This window comes from Ochotona princeps, chromosome 1 (genome assembly GCF_030435755.1).
Source record: "Ochotona princeps isolate mOchPri1 chromosome 1, mOchPri1.hap1, whole genome shotgun sequence".
NCBI classification, from domain to species: Eukaryota; Metazoa; Chordata; class Mammalia; order Lagomorpha; family Ochotonidae; genus Ochotona; species Ochotona princeps.
In genome coordinates, this window is record NC_080832.1 from 109660993 (window position 1) to 109679342 (window position 18350).

Below are 18350 nucleotides of genomic sequence, written 5' to 3' on the forward strand. Positions count from 1 at the left end.
TGTTCTCCCCCTCCTGACTCTAACCAGCTGTTAGCAGTCACATTAACACTCTTCATGGGTGAATGATTCCAACTCTTTAAAGAATTAAAAAATTAAGTAAAATTCCAGGATTACTTACAAAAATAATCTTATCTTATACTACAAAATTCTCAGTTTACTGGATCTGCTTAAGGTGCAGAGCTCTCCAGATTAGTTACTCTGTTCATAGCTAAGACAACAGTCCACATTTCATCATTTCTCAAGTGCCTGCTATGCGTTGTGCATTGGGCCTCTGAAATAGCTTTGTATGGGTCCCATCAGCAGAAATCAAAGCTCTTTCTTCTCAATCACCGTATCAGTCACATACAGCCCTAACATAAATTTCACAGACAGACAAAGACAAGGGTAGGTAGCCCACAAACTCAAAAACTCTGACTAGGTTCATCTGAGGTTCAGCAGTCATCATCGCAGTTGGTCAAGTGTCACTGCTACCTTAGTGTTCTCTGCAGGGCTTCCTCAAGAGAGAGAGTCCGTGCAGATGTGCCTCGTTAGCAGAATTAGTCAGACCAGCAACACAGCAGTCATCCGGTGACGCTAGTACTTGGCTTAGCACCACTTCCTAGCTTTCACTTCTTTGTTAGCAAGATCTATCTTGCTTGCCCAACAAAACCATATGGCTTTTTCCCATAGATTTTTCAATTCTCATTCAAACTGATAAATAACCCTCAATAAATAATCTTTCCTTTTTATAACCTGCTTGGGTATTTTAAGAGTTCAACAACATTACAATGCATCGATTTATAAAAACCATATCTACAGCTTCAGTAGAATACTGAGTAGGCAGCACCATGAGGGTACAATAAATCGGAAAAGCAAGCAAGATTACAAAACCCAAGAGAAAGACCTGATTCTCAAAGGTCACATGCCCACGCCTAGTTTCTATTCACGGAACTGCAAATCAGTCTACGACCATGAGGATTCAAAGACTTAGAGTCATCAAGCAAGTCTTGAGCTTCTACCATCTTACCAGCAAGAAGTATCACAGTTAATTTTCGACTATCTAAGAAGAAATTTGAAAGGCTTATAAAGTGTCTACCCAAGGGATATTTTAAAATTTACTACAAAATGTATGTTACAGGGTCCAATGCTGTGGCATAGCATGTAAAGCTGTCACCTGAGATGCCAGCACACAGTATGGACACCACTTTGAGACCTGGTTACTCCAATTCTGATCCAGCTCACTGCTAAAGGCCTGGAGAAGGCAGAGGAAGATGGCCCAAGTGTTTAGACTTCTGCTACTCATGTGGGAGACCTGGATTAAGCTCCTGGCTCCAGCCAGGCCCAGCCTTAAGCCAATGTGACCACCTGGAGAGGATCTCTCTCTCCCTCTTCTTTCATTATTTACTTTTATGTTTAAAATGAAAAAATTTATTTATTATAAAGAACCCCCCCCTTTTTTTTGGATTGGAAAACCAGATATACAGAGAGGAGGAGATACAGAGAGGAAGATCTTCCATCCGCTGATTTACTACCCAAACGACCACAACAGTTGGAGCTTCTTCTGGGTCTCCCACACAAGTGCAGTGTCCCAAGGGTTTAGGCCGTCCTCAACTGCCTTCCCAGACCACAAGCAGGGAGGTTGGATAAGAAGCAGGGCAGCCAGGATTAGAACCGGCACCCATATGGGATCTTGGCACATGCAAGGTGAGGACTTTAGCCACTAGGCTGTCACACGGGGTCAATAATCATCTTTTAATATCATTTCCATGAATTTTTTAAGTTCCCACATATATTCAGATTTATTCTAATGTAAGATGGGCAGATGTTCTCACCTTTCTTAGAATATTTATTTAGGGGTTACACGCCCTAAACATATGGAGTAAGCCTAAGAGAAGACTACCTATTCTGTAATGGCCTGAAGCCTATAGGTTTTCACTTTGCACATCTGAGTAGTTCCTGTGACTGTGGCCACTTTCTCCTACTACTGATTAAAATTTGAAAAGGCTTGTGGAAAGGGAAAAGTCAGAAGTCATCACACAACATTGTGCCTAACATTTTGATTTTCAAAGCAAAGATTACACGTCCAGGGTTAACTTAATGAGATATATCAGGAAATACCAAATACAGAAATGAGCTGGAAAAATGGGTAAAGATGATTGCAACATTAATCCAAGTTGTTTCTTAAAATTTTTTGTTAAAAACATACAAAAATCAAATATTCCCTTGAAAATTACCTAACCCCTAATCAAGTTTAAGTACTCTTCCTGTAGGTACTGTCAATCTTAAAACAGTTTTGTTACAATGTGAGTTTCTGGAATAGGGGTAGAATCTGCTATGTTTAATAATCCATTGGTAATCAACAATGAAATAATTTTTTTAAAAAGTAGAAAATAGAAGATGAGGAGAAAAAGAAGAAACACAAAGTCAGGGAGGAAGAAGGAGTAAGATTTCTGTAACAAGACAGGTTCCTAATCACGGTAATCTTGCACTGAGATACTATCAACCTCCAGGATGTGTTTCAGGTTTAACGTAAGGAAAAATGTTTATGCATTTACATTTTGTTGCTGAAAAAAGTCAGCTTGAATACATACCTGAGTAGATGCTAAAATTAACTAGCTGATTTGTTTTTAAATTATTTTTGTTTCTCATTTAACATCCACTTAATTCAGCTCCTCCTCTTACCTCTCAGTTTCTTCTACCAAAAATCTAATCTTCGGACTCCTTACTTTGGGGGCAAACCCTTATGGCTATAAATAAAGTAACTTCCATGCCGTATTTTAATTCCTTCTGATGTGAGGTTAAATTAATCTAGATTTCTCCCATCATATGATGACAAAGAGTACCCAAAGAAAGCCTTACACAATTTTTTCTTCCTGAATGAGTGCAACAGGTGTAGCTTAGTGAGGGTTACATCAGTGTTGATGAAAACACTACCACATATGTATTGCATAGAGTCTAGGAGGGTTAAAGAAAACTGCCTTTAAAAAACGGTTTATGAGCCAGAACAGTGTTGTAGAGTAGTAGGCAAAGACACTACCTGCAACTCCAGCATCCCATGTGGGCCTTGTTTGAGTCTCAGTTGTTTCATTTCTGATCCAGCTCCCTGCTAATGGTCTGGGAAAGCAGTGGAGGATGGCTCAAGTCCCTGGACCCCTGTACCATGACAGAGGCATGGAAGAAACTTCTGGTTCCTGGCTTCAGTTTAGCCCCGCCCTCATCATTGTGGCCATTTGGCGCAACGGACCAGCAGATGAAAGATCTCTCTTGGTTGAAATCTGTCTTTCAAATACATACATACATAAATACATACATACATATTTTGAAAAATTTAAAAAAAGGACTCCATTTGTAAAATGAGCTGTTGGAAAATCAAAGGCAAGCAATTTTACATTAAATTTTTTGTTGAGGAAATTATCTTTAGTCCATATTTGAAACATATAAGAAACAAATACTTAACATATCAAGTTCAATTCTACTCAGTTTTCTTCAATAATTTATTAATTTTAGAAAGTTCCTAATTTGGAAGACCGGTGTTATGTTAAAGCAGGTTAAAGCACTGCCTATGATACTAGCATCCTATATAGGTGGCAGTTCAAGTCCAGCCCGATCCACTTAAGATTCCAGTTTCCCACTAAGACACATGGAAAACAGTGGAAAACGGTCCAGGTGCTTGGATCCTGTCACACAAGGGAGACTAAGATGAAATGAAGTTCTAGCTGCGGCCTGGCCCAGCCCCAGCCGTTGCAACCATTTAAAGAGTCAACTAGTGGATGAAAAATGTCTCTCTCCCTCTCAAACTCTGCCTTTCAAGTGAACAGATAAGTCTTTAAAAATTGTTTAAGGTTTTCACTATAAAAAAAAGTATAAAGTCTATTACTTGCTTAGGTGTTCAGGGATGTGCATATAATAAAAAACACAGTAACATGTACACAGATAAGGCCAGAGTTTAACACTGTAGAATTTTATGAATGGTATGTGATATTCTTCGAATTTTTTGGTAGGAAATCAAATTTAAATAAGTAAATAAAATAAAATCAGAGTAGTCACATACTTAGAATAATTGAATGCCAGCCAAATGCTTTCCAAGAAATATTGGCAATGCTTATGTGTGATGGGCAAGGGCATGGAAAGGTGGCTGTAGCAGGTAATTAACAGTAGGGCCAAAACCCTATAGTGAGTGAACTCAGCACTTACTTGTATGTATGCTTTAACGTCTAGTCACATTAAAAAAGTCATTCTCTTCCTCCAACCCCAACAAGGACCTATTCTTAATTGTATCAATTACTGTAACTGCTGTTTCAGGAAAGATGATGACCAAGACCTTTACAAATGGGATTTCAACCTTCTATGAATAGATTTGTCAGCAAGACACCAAAGATCAAGTAGAACTGAACTGTATCAGTCATGGAAACTATCAGCTAACGCCAAACTAGAAAACCAATGCTGCACCTAATACCTCCTAATACCCACTCAAAATCATACTTACACAAAGAGTTCCCGTTTTACATCCCAACATTTTTTAAAGATTTTTTTTTTAAATTGGAAAGGCAGATATACAAAGAGGAGGAGAGACAAAGAGAAAGATCTCCCTCACTCCCCAAGTGGCCGCAACGGCTGGAGCTGAGCCAATCCAAAGCCAGGAGCCAGGAACTTCCTCTGGGTCTCCCACGCGGGTGCAGGGTCCCAGACCACAGCAGCGAACTGGATGGAAAACAGGACCACCAGGATTAGAACAGGCGTCCATATGGCATCCTGGCGCATTCAAGGTGAGGACTTTAGCTGTTAGGCCACAGCGCAGGGCCCCATACCAACTTTCTTTTACAAGCTATTGTAAGTATATTCAGACACAACACTCAAGTTGTAATCACTCTTTGGAGCTGATCAACTTTATCTAATGGGATATAAAAAGTAGTATCTTGTGTATCTGTTGTAAATATGTACCCTGGCCTACATTCAAGACAAAATCTTAAAGGATTTCTATTGTATTCTATTTATCCCTTGCAAAAGTAACAGAAAAATGAAACACAGTCTGAGTTAAACGCCCTATTTTCTTGCTTATGTTTGTATACATTTTTAATAAGTTTTGAAAGAGAGGACTGATATGGGAAATGCAGAGTAGGTAACTAATTCCCTTGCTCGTTGAGCTAATAGAGATGTGATTATTTAACATTCTGAGTTGTAGTTCTGCTTTGGGAATGGCTTTCTGAAACTGTGGGTGGATACTGGTAATGAAACAGAGAATTCAGAACAGCGAGGAACATAAGGCCAAATCGGCTTTCATAGCAGTGTGTGTGTGCATATATGCACCAAAAATAATTATACATCCATACTGGGAGGCTGGTTAACCAAGCTCACTGGCATCTGGCTGTTCAGATAACTATCACAATATGAGGTTCCCCATGACAAAAATGCCTCTTAGGTTAAACTGTCTGATTTTTAATCATAAACAAATGAATTTTTTGGCTAACATATCCCTTCATGATGTTGGTTTGGAGATAGCAACTAGTCTTTTTAACCAAAATTTTAACCAAAAGAAAACTACTAATCCTCTGTGGCCCCTACATTTTAAGTTGGCCAAGAAAGGAGAGTCATACTCAATTATAAGGCTATTTCTTACCCTTTTCTAATTACAAAATCTTGGAAAACATCTCAGGAAACATACTTTTTTTTAAAAAAGAAGGCAAGGTTGTAAAATCTTTAAGCGTTAATTTTGGAGCTCGTGCAGTGGTGCAGGAGACTAAGCCTTCACCTACAGGGGCAACATCCCATTATGGGTGCCAGCCGGAGTCCTAGCTACTCCACTTATGATCCAGCTTCCTGCAAAGTAAGCCATGGGTAGTAGCGGAAGATGACCCAAGTACTCAGACCTCTGCACCCATGTGGGAGATCTGGAAGCAGCTCCGCCTACTGGCTTTAGACCAATCCAGCTCTGACGGTTACAGCCACTTGGGAGTTGATCAGGAGATCAAATATTTCTTTCCCTCTCTTTCCCTTCTTCTTTCTCTGACTCTGCCTTTCAAATGAAAATAAATCTTAAAAAAAAAAAAATTAACTTCTGTCTATGTACAGAAAAACTTAACTTTTCTGGCAAAGGCCCAAGACAGAGGGGTGGGGGAGACAAACAAAAAACCCAAACACAGGCCCAGTGGCGTGACCTAGAGGCTAAAGTCCTCGCCTTGAAAGCCCTGGGATCCCATATGGGCGCCAGTTCTAATCCCGGCAGCTACACTTCCCATCCACCTCCCTGCTTGTGGCCTGGGAAAGCAGTCGAGGACAGCCCAAAGCTTTGGGACCCTGCACCCACGTGGGAGACCCGGAAGAGGTTCCTGGTTCCCGGCTTCGGATCGGCACTGCACCGGCCGTTGTGCTCACTTGGGGAGTGAAACATCGGATGGAAGATCTTCCTCTTCTGTCTCTCCTCCTCTCTGTATATCCGGCTTTCCAATAATAATAAAATCTTTTTAAAAAAAAAAACCCAAACACTTGATTTTCCCCATTCTAATAACCAACTTTTCTTGTAAAGGGCTTTAGGGTGTCCCATCACTCTCAGCTCACCCCCTTTCCAACACTGGGTCCCCAGCGGTCCTCCTTCCTTCCCTAACTGTGTAGACTACCTCCTTTCTATGTCTGCCTTCTCCAATGTCCCATCTTCTTCTAGCCACACTACCTGGACAAGTTCTTACTTTCCTCTATACCCTTTCCTCTTCTCTTCATGCACCTTTCATACACATCAAGGCTTACAGAGAGGCTAAACAATGACAGGGCACTGGAATATGAACCCACATATTCTTCCTAGGTCCAGTGGACCGGCTGCCAAGGGTGGGGGGTTCAGTCTAGTACAGTTGTACAAGGGCACTTTTCACTTTCATTTTCTCTAGGGCCCACATGCCCAACTACCACCTCTCTAACCTACTTCCCTTTAGAACTGGCAGCAATATCCTGTGTTCATTTTCACCCTTAAATTTCTGAAGAACAAAATCATTCAAAAGAGGCAACCCTTTCCTTTATCAACCATTGAAGAAAAAAAAAAATCACAGTCCTGACCCAACTAAAATATAAGAACAAAAATGTCAAGAGGGGTTAGTGTTGTAGCATGGTGGATGGGGTAATCCTCTGCCTGTGATGCAGACATCCCACATTAGTGCAAATTTGAGTCCAGTTGCTCTACGTTCAATCTGGCTCCCTTGTTAATACGGCTAGGAAAGGACTGGAAAATGGTCCAAGCACCTATGCAACTGCCGCCCAGATGGGAGACCCAGAAGCGCCTCACTGGAGCCTGGTCCAGCCCCAGTGTTTGTGGCCATTTGGGAAGTAAACCACCAGATGAAGATTTCTCTGTCTCTCCTTTCTGTAATCCTAACTTTCTAATAAATAAACAACTCTCAAAAACCAAAAGATGAACATTCTCTAATAAAAATATTGCTTGTAAAAATATTTTTAATGTAACCAATAAATAAGAGGTTTCTGAAGTTGTTACCAGTAAACTGGAGCAAGCTGAGACTGAAACCTGGTGGCTACAAGCCTTGGTATATAAGGAAACGTTTAAGAGGCTGTTTCAGAAGCAGCAGGAATGAAGAAAAGCCGAATGAGAAGCAGGGCAGAGAGCAAGGACTCCACTGAAAGTGCCCTTGTACAACTCTACTAGACTGAACCCCCCACCCTTGGCAGCCAGTCCACATGGACCTGGCACAGAACTGGACAGTCTTTCTCTAAAGAAACTGAATGGGGGGCCCAGCGGCATGGCCTAGTGGCTAAAGTCCTCACCTTGAAAGCACCGGGATCCCATATGAACACCGGTTCTAGTCCTGGCAGCTCCACTTCCCATCCAGCTCCCTGCTTGTGGCCTGGGAAAGCAGTTGAGGACAGCCCAAAGCTTTGGGACCCTGCACCCGCGTGGGAGACCTGGAGGAAGTTCCTGGTTCCTGGCTTTGGATTGGCGCAGCACCGGCCATTGTGGTCACTTGGGGAGTGAGTCATTGGACGGAAGATCTTCCTCTCTGTCTCTCCTCCTCTCTGTATATCTGACTTTGTAATTAAAAAAAAAAAAAACATTAAAAAAAAGAAAAGGAATGAGAAATTAAAAAAAAAAAAAAAGAAACTGAATGGGTCACACAGGCAAAGTGGTTTCTATAGTCTATCACAAATTGTTCTTCTGAATTTGAATGTCCAACATCAAGCTCTCAATTTCTTTAGGATTTGTTTTATTAGTTAATACCTCTACTATGCAACTCTTTAATATACAGACACCAAATAAAATTAACATAAAAGAAAAGACATGTAAGTGTAGGCATTTGGCAAGAGGTTAAGACATGGCTTGAGATGCCCAAATCACAAATTAAGAGTTCTTGGGTTCAAGTCCTGGCTCCATCTTCAATCCAGCTTTCAGCTAATGCAGCTTTTAGCTAATGCAGCAGCTGATGCCTTGGGTAGCCAGGACACTGTCCGTGTGAGGAAGACCCAGAGGGAGTCCATGACTCCAGTCCAGAACTGGTTGTTTTAGTCATCTGTGGACTGAGCCAGCAAATAGAAGATGGATTCACTCATTTTTTCTCTTTCTCCTTCCCTCTCTGATGCTCCGCCTGTCAAACATTTAAGACAGAGGCTGAGCTCCTCATGCTCTTGGAAAAAACATTTCTAGGTTTCTGCCATTAATGAGTATTGTTTGTATCCATCTTCTGTTTCTCCTTTAACGTATTTTATTTCCTTCCTTCCTCCTGCCCTCCCTCTTCCTAGGACCGTTTTCATCAGTAAAATATCTCCCGATGACAACCACTTTCACATCAAGAAATGCTTGGGCCCGTCTCTTCCTCTATCCAAACCAATTTTTAAAAACAGTACAGCCCAACTCCATGATCAATCTCTCTGTCAAGTTTCTTTACTTCTTTATTATCTATCGAGAGCCTCACTAGTTTCCCACCTGGTAGACTTTCACTAGCTATAAAGAACAGCACTCCGTAGGCCTTGTGTTTCCTGGTCCCTCCTCTTCTCACTCATCTTTCACAAACCCAACAGACATCGGTCTCCTTTTCTTGCTTTCCTTAACACACTAGTTTATTGTTCCCTTCCCTCAGTCCCCTTATTTCTGCTGTACTCATTCTTTTACCCACGTGCACAGCTTCTAGACCGATAACTTCCCAAATGGGATTGTATTTAGACTTCCAATTAGTTTTCCTTCCCAAATCCTTCCCTGACCACATGTTGTCTTTCTTCACTGAGTCCCCGAGATTTATATTCTTCCTTCCTTCTGTGGCCTACTCTAATTAACTGTCAAATCTTGTCCATTTAAAAAAATATTTATTTACTTTTATTTGAAAAGTCTGATTTACAGAGAGAAGGAGGGACAGAGAAAAATATCTTCATCTGCTGGTTCACTTCCCAAATAACTTCAACAGCTGGAGCTAGAGCCAATGTGAAGCCTGACCCTCAAGCTTCCTCTGAGTCTCCCATGTGAATGCAGGGTCCCAGGGCTTTGGGTCATTTTCTAACGGTTTCCAAGCAGGAAGCCGGATGGAAAGTGGAATAGCCAGGATATGAATAATGCCCATATGGGAGATCCGAACTTGCAAGGGGAGGGTTAGCCAATTTAGCCATTATATCAAGCCGTTCCAATATTCTTTTAAAACAGTTTCCCCCAATTCGTCTCTTTTTCTATCCCACTGGCTACCATCCACTGAATTCTACCTCGTGACTAACTAAGCAGGAATTACTGTTTTTCCAAGTCAAACATTACTTTGTAGGCAAAATGGAAAATATATTTACATTAGCCAATGGCAAAGCATTTTACGGAGTATGACCCTCCTAAATCATTAATTATATCACTTTATCCCCCTTCTAGCATGGGGATTTTCATATTCTAGGCTTCTTCAAATTGAGGTACTAAGGCATCAAAGAAAAGTGTACGTTCGCCACAGCAAGGAGTCTCCCCTGATAGGTTAGCTTTGAAGGTTATTCATACAGTAGTATATTCTTTTAAAGACACAGTAATAAACAGCTGAATTACTATAAATGCTCATAAACTCCTGGGGCAAACTGATAAGCCCCTCTTCCAAAGCAACCCTCTGTGGCTTTGCTGCATATTTCTTTTACCTGAAAGTTCTCATTACCACAATAAGGAGAAGCTAAGCCCTCAAAGTTGCATAGAGGTGTGTCTCAGTTTTTGCAACACGAGGTGCTTATGTGTACTTACTAAGAGGCTGGCGCTGTGGTGAAGAGAGCAATGCTGTCCTGTTGACATGGTATCCATACAGGTGCTGCTTCAAGTCCTGACTGCTCCACTTTCAATTCAGCTCCCTACTAATGTATCTGGCAAAACAGTGGAGGATGGTCCCAGTGCTGGAGGCCTTGCACCCACATAGAACTCCTGGCTCCTGGTTTAGGACTGGTCTATCTGACTGTTGTGGCTATTTGGGGAGTGACCCAGTGGATGGAGGATCTCTCACTCCCACTCTTATCTCCTCTATAACTGCCTTTCAAATGAATAAATGTTTAGGAAAACATGTCAAGTCACATTTTGAGGTTCTCCATTCAGTACCACACAAAGTCCTACTACTAAGACTTTTCTCTGTACGTCCTTTTCTCACTCCTAGTGACCCTAAGGAACTAAATTCTGTGTATTTCACTAGGGAGAGAATTACACAGAAGAGAGTGAGCACACCAGTATTATATTTGCTCCTAGTGACTGGCATACTCTATCATTCCTAAGTTTTGTGTTTCTTGCTCTTCCATAAAGCTGAAAGTCGCTGTATTTGTTTTTGTACTTTATTATTATTACTTTAAGGCAAACACTCTCACAGGCAAGATGCATGAATGCATGTTTATCACTCTTGCACGCTCCTACAGAACCTTCTACAGAACTATATTCCAAGGTCTTATAGTAAATGCTGAACTAGCTGACTAACCAGTCTCTCAGCTGGTCCTATATTCTACATAAGCAACCACTGCTGAAGGCGTGATCTACCACCATGACAGCAAGCAATACAATAAGAACATGTCTTTAACAGGCCATGATTATGAAATATTTGTGAAGACCATTCATGAAGCGGGTGGCTTGCAAGCAGACACAGGTAGGAGGAATAAAAGCCAGTCCTCCTGCTGGCAGGAGAAGCAATGGGATCATCTCTCTTTAGACAGATGAGCAAGCAAGAAAACAGATAACACAACTTGTCTCAGAAGCAAGCAGTAAGATGAGGCAGTAAAAACCCATCAGCATACATCATCCTATCATGGCTCAGTGTCATCACCAGCCTCTATTAGCCCTCGCTGCATCAGCGCAAGTCCCAGACACTTTATCCTGTTTATAATTGCTGATGAGCAGTAATAAGGCCTCCATGCCTCAGCTCTGTCCGTTCCACTTCGGCACCCACCTATTAGGTAATAACTTTTATTTACAGCCTTGCTGGATGCGCTGTTCTATTAGTACCAGCCAGGAACTGAGTAGGGCAATGGAAAAAAAAAAAAAAGGCTCTTTAATGGGGAGTATCATTTCAAGGCTCAGATGATTTATAATGCAGCTTTGTGGCTGCTCTATCATGTTCTTTCTGGAAACCCTACTTTTCTAACACATTGCCCTCTAACACACACTATGGAGCAGTACCTAAAAAAGCATACTCTTCCAACTAACTGTCCCCTACCCCCATCCCAAAGTTCCAAAGGAGAAGAGGGGTATTAAATTCCCTTGATATTCTTCTTAATAGTGTTGGCTCAGGCATTTTTGCCCCAGTGGAGTAATAGAACAGCTAATTAATAGAAGTTCAGGACTCTTTCTCCTTGGTCAGAGTGCAGGCGATGATAAAATAAATGAGCAGAAAAGTGGGGGGTGGGGAGAGGCAGTCTAACTGCATCCACGGATCCAACCGAAATAAATCTGCATGAAGCATGTGTACAAGAAGCTCAGTCCCAAAGCCTAGGTACATATTTCTAATACACCAACAAACCACATCGTGCTTACCTTTCCTTTTCATACAAGAGGACATTTTTATTTTCATAGTGTAAAAATTCATTCTGATGAGACTGGCACTTCAGCTTGATAAGTCATCTTACCCGTGCTTCTTCTGAGTAAGAACTAAACAAGACCTCTCAAACAAGTCCCTGACATCAAGCACAAAAAACTTATACATTACATGCCAAGCATGCAGCATAAACATAGCAACTCAGGGCAATGGGACAGAAATCTCACTAAGGTGAACAATTAAGCACCTGCTGTTATTTACAGTGCCTATAACCACATTCTATTCTTTAATAACCTAATATCGGAGACAGACTGATTGAAGTTACAGAAAAATAGAAGAACCTCAAGAAAAAACATTTAGTAAGCCATTTTCCTCCCTAATCATCAACCCAGTTGCCAAAAAACAGGTGAACAGCCACTTTGACATATCATGGTAATTTTACTGAGAACTACTACTAATCTGCAGCCAAAGATGGCACCTTTTCATCTGGGGAAATTCCCTGCAGTCATGTCAAATACCTGGACTTCATTTTGTCTCCCACTTTAACAATCAGATGAACTCCTTCTGGAACAAAAATGATGAGTGCGTGCGCTAAAACATTTTATCAGTAATTTTTTTCCTTGCCACGACAGATTTACTGTTTTGATCTTTCTTCCATGGTTACATTAAATGCTAATAAAAATGAAAGGTTTGTATCTTCCCTAATATTCTCCTAATAGTAATTTGCATATTATGTAAGTAGGTCAAATTTCTTATTTTCTGTCTCAAATGCTGATAACTGCAGACCTGAGGGAAAAGCTATACCTGAAAAACTAACCAAAAACAAAGAAAAAAGTGAACTACAGAGGTAACTCAGACCCAAAGCCACTTTCCATTGCAACGCCACAGAGAAATCCTTCTACAATGTAAGATGCTGACCAATATATATTGTAGTCACTGAGTCAACTCTTGGATTAGACGTACCAGTTGAAATGTTTCCATGAATATCAACTCTATCTGGAGATAAAAACACAAGTAGGTACACATTTCTAAAACTTGCAGAGCCACTTCTGATTTAACACCACCCTTCAGCTTCTGAATCATTTTTAAAGACCATATAGAAAGCTCTTGGTAACGTAACAACAACAAAACAGACCTCTTTAATGGACTTCTGAACAGTGACGTGCAAAGTGTTTAGCACATCAATCTTCACTCCACTCCCAGGTCAAAGCAGTTTCTTTTCTCATCTTTGTAAGAACAAACAGTATATCACCAGCAGGTTGCCCAAGAGAAGTTCGTCCAGAAAATGTGTGTGTGTGATGGTGGCAGGCAATGAATAATACAAGATCATACCAGTTTATGTCACTGTTCATCACACAAAAAACAAAACAAGTGACCCAAAAAGATAATAATATGCTTTCAGGAATGAAGGAATGAATGGATGAAAGAGGAAGTCGAGGGCAAAGAGAGACGAGAAAAGTAGAGATAGAAAGCAGGGTTGGGGGAGGCAGAAAGGGATATACAGTTAAAACCAATTAACATGTTTTTCATAGAGTGGAAGGAAGACACTTTCTGGAAAACTGCCTTGATTTTTAATGGGATAATTTCTTTTCCTATCTGCTTTAATCTCAGGCAACGCTAGTTACCTTATGGCCCCGCAAATGGATATTTTACTTGTCACTCTACTAATTATGATTACATTTCTTAACATACACATAGTATTTTTTTAGTCACACTTTTCAAGTCTCACAGGTGAGCTTTATCTACTCGGCATTTTGGCTGCAAGAAGAGTAAAAATGAATAAAGTCTGCTGACCAGGATTGGTCAAACATGGAAATTTGTCTATGGATATTTTTCTTATTTTAACTTCAGAATTAAAGGAACTATAAAATTAAAAGACAAAAATAAATTCATATGAAAGTCAACTATGGAAAGACCAATTCCAGTTTTGTCCCATATGTTTCAATGTCTGACCCCTTCATTTATTCAACCTAGGACTAAGACCTGCTTGCATGGTGCCAACCCTGCCACTCAGCAGAGGAACCAGCCCAGATGAATAGTCTGTGGGCTAATCATTGTTCAAGAATCCTGTTGGTTCCACCTGTGCCTTAAAGTTAAAGCTTCATCAATAGCAAACTCCAAAATAAATGCAATACAAAGTATCATTTCTTTTACTGTATCTCTGCAATAAACATTACCCAGAGGCCACATACATTGTTTTAAAATTAGAAATTCTAATAAAAGGCAGCAAACTTTCTTCCTTTTCCAAAAGGCACTTTAAATACTGCATTCCCAAATAAAATTGTGTAACAGAGGCAACCACAGATTATAGTGTTTTAAGGTATAACTTGATGGTTAGAAAACATGAAGTACAAAAGGGAAACTGCTTTACCAAAGAAAACGACTCATTCTTGGCAGGAATGCTGTGAGAGTTAACAAAGGAATATGTGGAAAACATTCGGAGCTCTTAAAAAAAAAAAATGCAAACTCTCTCTAGCAATCTGAAGGTGTGATATGCTTTAACTCTCACTTTATAACCTGGGACTTGGCAGCTGTTTTCAACTCTTCTCTGACCACACACATCTCAGTGCTGTAAGAGGGGCAGAGCAGGATGAACAAGGAAAATCACAGATCCTTCACTATTTTTTTCCCCTGCTTAAACTTCAAAATGACTTTTTCTTTCTATCTGAAGATCACATCGAGTTTAACTGTTAACAGTTCTATGTGGCTAAAAGCCACCATTGAAAGAAAAAAATCTTCCCTAACTGACTCACAAAAGCCAAACTGATTTTTCATTCACATCTACTTTCTGCAATCTGCTTTCTACACCCAGTTATCACAAAGCAATTTCTTAAAAAGAGTTCTTCTCTTTTTGATGGATGTAGACAAACTAGTTTATACCACGTTCCAACCCTCTAAATTCCAATAACTACCTGCTACAAATAGTTGTTACCTGAAATATAAATAGAGATCAATTAAACCACCACCCAGGTCCTTACTTACAAACTCACTGGTAATGATCTAATGCTCATATTGAGATAAAATTTTCCAAGTATTACAAGAAATAAACAACCTGTATTTACTGCACAAAAATATCTGGCCATGTGCCTTTAATATACATATTTGTTATCCTTACACTCTGTGTATGTGTGACATAAATAATGAAATTAATTTACAGAATAGAAATTTTAAAAGGATAAAGAATTTTTTTCCTATTTTCTTCCCACACCTCACAGACCATACATTCAACACCCTCCTTCAGAGGCCACTGACATAAACAAAGACTTTATTCTGGCCTAGGTATTCTTCTCCTAACACATAGCTTTATGTTCAAAGCCGCTTTCAGTTTGACATGGCTCTGAGGCAGTTGGTAGAATCTAATGAAGGGCTTCACTCTGTAGTTGCCATGACACAAATATAAGGAAATTATTTACCGGACATCTATGCTTGAAGGCCCAACTAGGATCCATATGGGAGATCTGTAGGAGTGCCCTTCATGATTAGAGTTACCTCAAAACATGTGTTACAGCCATGAATCCTGTTCTGAAAGAATCTAAACATACAGACTACAAGGAATATTCCAGCAATGTGACAATAACAGTTGGTTATTCAAAAGAATGATAATCAACATCCCTATCATGAGCAAACTGCTGACTGCAAGACAGAAAGAAATCTGGAGACAAAGGCAGACAACTTGAAATTTTCAAAGGACATAATTTCATTTCCTATCAAAATCAGGAAGCTTTATGCTCTAGAATCATGGCCAGAATTTAGGGTTGAAGCATTCTGGTTAATCAAGAACCTTATTGGCAAAGACAGCATTTTTGAAAAGAAACACAAGATAGGTTGGAGGTGGTACAGTGAGCTAATCCTTTACCTGCTAGCACCAGCATCCCATGTGTCCTGGCTGCTTCACTTCCTTTCCAGCTCTTTGTTTATGGCCTGGAAAGGCAGCAGAGAATGGCCCAATGCCTTGGGCCTCTGCACCTATGTGGGAGACCTGGAAGAAGCTCCTGGCTTCAGATTGGCTCAGCTCCAGCCATTTCAGCCAGTTGGGGAGTAACCCAGCATTATAGACTGTTTTTTGAAAACTTAGGGTTTTTTTGGTTTATTTTGTTTTTAAAGGACAGTAGGCAGAACTTAATAAAAAAAAAAATCTCAGTTTCTCTTCATTTTACATGTGATAATCTGCCCATGTTGCTATAAGTTCCTTCCAAATCAGAAATTCTCAATATTCTCCTGGTTAAGAGGTACTTAGCCACCTAAATGGAATATAAGACTGAAAAAATTGATGTCTCTCTTATGTTTTCACTAACAGACACTTACAAAATCACTCTCAGTTCCTACTATGATACTGATATGCAACACAGAATCAACTAATGAAAGCAGTCATGTCAATGAGAGCTGGCATTCTCTTCTTCCTTCCATGTAAAATAGCTGTTGTGTTTATCAGCACCATTTAGTGAGTGCCCACTGTGTATACAGAATTTTTACAACAGTAGCTATCAATTACCATGAGCTTTATGTAGCTATTTTTTTACACCAAAGTAACAGATTATTCATTTTATTTTACAGGACAAATGTTGAGATGTTAGTTATATTTTTCAGTGGCTAAGCAAGGATCAGAAATAAAATAAAATTCTAAAACTTAATTTTTAAAATAACTTCACTGAATGTTCAATTTCCAAATCTGTATTTTGCTTTTCCCAAATTCCACCAACAACAATGCTTTGCCATTGTCTATCTGAAAGAAGAGACAACTACTACACAATTTGAAAAACACACAGTTTGTAGTGGAAAACAGCAGGGGTTCCCAAGTGGAACCATCTTGGTTTAAGCTGTGGCTTCATTTCCTTCTAGCAACACTGCCTCAGTAAATATTTGTTACTTTTTGAGTGTCATTTTTTTTTTCTTTTATCTGTAAAGAAGAAATAATGCTAAACTTTAAAAAAAAAATCTGAAGAGCAAGTGAGCATGTATAGAAACAACAATTAATGGTGCCTGGCAATGTGGTAAGTACACAGTAAATGTCCCCACTATTCTTGGAAACACTAACATGGCAGCAATCCACCTAGAAGACAGGCACAGTGTATGTTACTCAGAAGAGGCTCCTGTTAGTTTCAGTGTTAGGCTAAGCAGCAGTCTCCCAAACCTCTCGAGATGACCCAACAGGCTCAAGGTTGGGAAGGCATGCTGGGAGTAGTTTCTTTCTCTGAAGGTTGGCATTAGAGGGAAAGAAGAAAGGCTGGAGTATGCTGGGTATTAAAGTGTTTGACTTGATCAAAGAACTTTGAATGTTTCCAAGCTTCTGGCTAAAGAGGGAAGGCAGCAGGCGCTCCAGTTGCCCACTGGCTAATCCGGACAGTCTGTCTTCAAGGCACAGTTCTATTTCAGTTAGATGAATCCAAGATACCTAGTGGAATAGGCAGAATAGGCACAGGAACATGCCAGATCTATTTCAGACACTCCTGCCTGAAAGCAAATCATGGGAAAAAGGAAAGTTCTTCAAAGTTTAATGTCTGGATGTACCCCAAAACTATACAAAGACAGGTTTGTTTAAGGTTTTACACCAGGGCCTGGCGTGTTGGCTCAGTAGCTAAATCCTCACATTGTACATGCCAGCATTTCGTATGGTGCTGGTGTGTGTCCTGCCTGCTCCACTTCCCTTCTAGCTCCCTGCCTGTGGCCTGGGAAAGCCACAGAAGATGGCCAAAAGCCTTGGGACCCTGCACCCACAAGGGAAATTCAGAAGGAGCTCCTGGCTCCTGATCGGCTAAGCTCTGGCTGTTGCAGCCATTTGGGAAGAAAACCAGCAGGCAGAGCTTTCTTTCTGCATATCCTCTATTTAAATCTGTCTTTCCAATTAAAATAATTACATCTTTTTAAAAAAATAGGGGAGGGAGGAGGCTAACACCAAACTGTGAGCATTTAAAGAAACTGAAATTTTGGTAAAGGCTGGATGTTTTGTGCTATTTCTGTTGGACACTCAAAAGAGAAAGTTAAATTATGAAAAATATTTTGTGACCTTTAGAAAAGCAATATAATTATTCTGACTCTTCCAAATATAATCCTGAGATATTTTAAATAGCAGGCAGCATTATTGAAAAGGCAAATATTATTTAAAATAAATTAAGCTATAGGCTACGGGAGCAATAGGCATTATGACTGCTCTTTAGAGAACCACAAAATTCATGATTCCATTGTTTAATAAAAATGTCACAGATGCACAAAGATGTTTTGGGGAGTCTATGCATCTAAAAACAGTAATTTCAGTGTATCTGACAGCTTTAAGACAAATTAGAAAAAATAATTTCCCCCAAACTATGGAGATACTATAATAGAGAAAATGGAACACAAATTTTCTATTCCAAAACTCCTTTCATTTTCTGTCCATTATTTAAACAACTATTTTTTCAGTAGATCCAAGAGTTAAACGAACTTGCC

General features: G+C 40.0%; 1 protein-coding gene across 1 annotated transcript in view; it reads right to left on the bottom strand.

Annotated features, from left to right (window-relative positions):
• The window catches only part of ZFAND3 (zinc finger AN1-type containing 3), a 245042-nt gene that overhangs the window by 31960 nt on the left and 194732 nt on the right, over positions 1-18350 (bottom strand). The window lies entirely within an intron of this gene.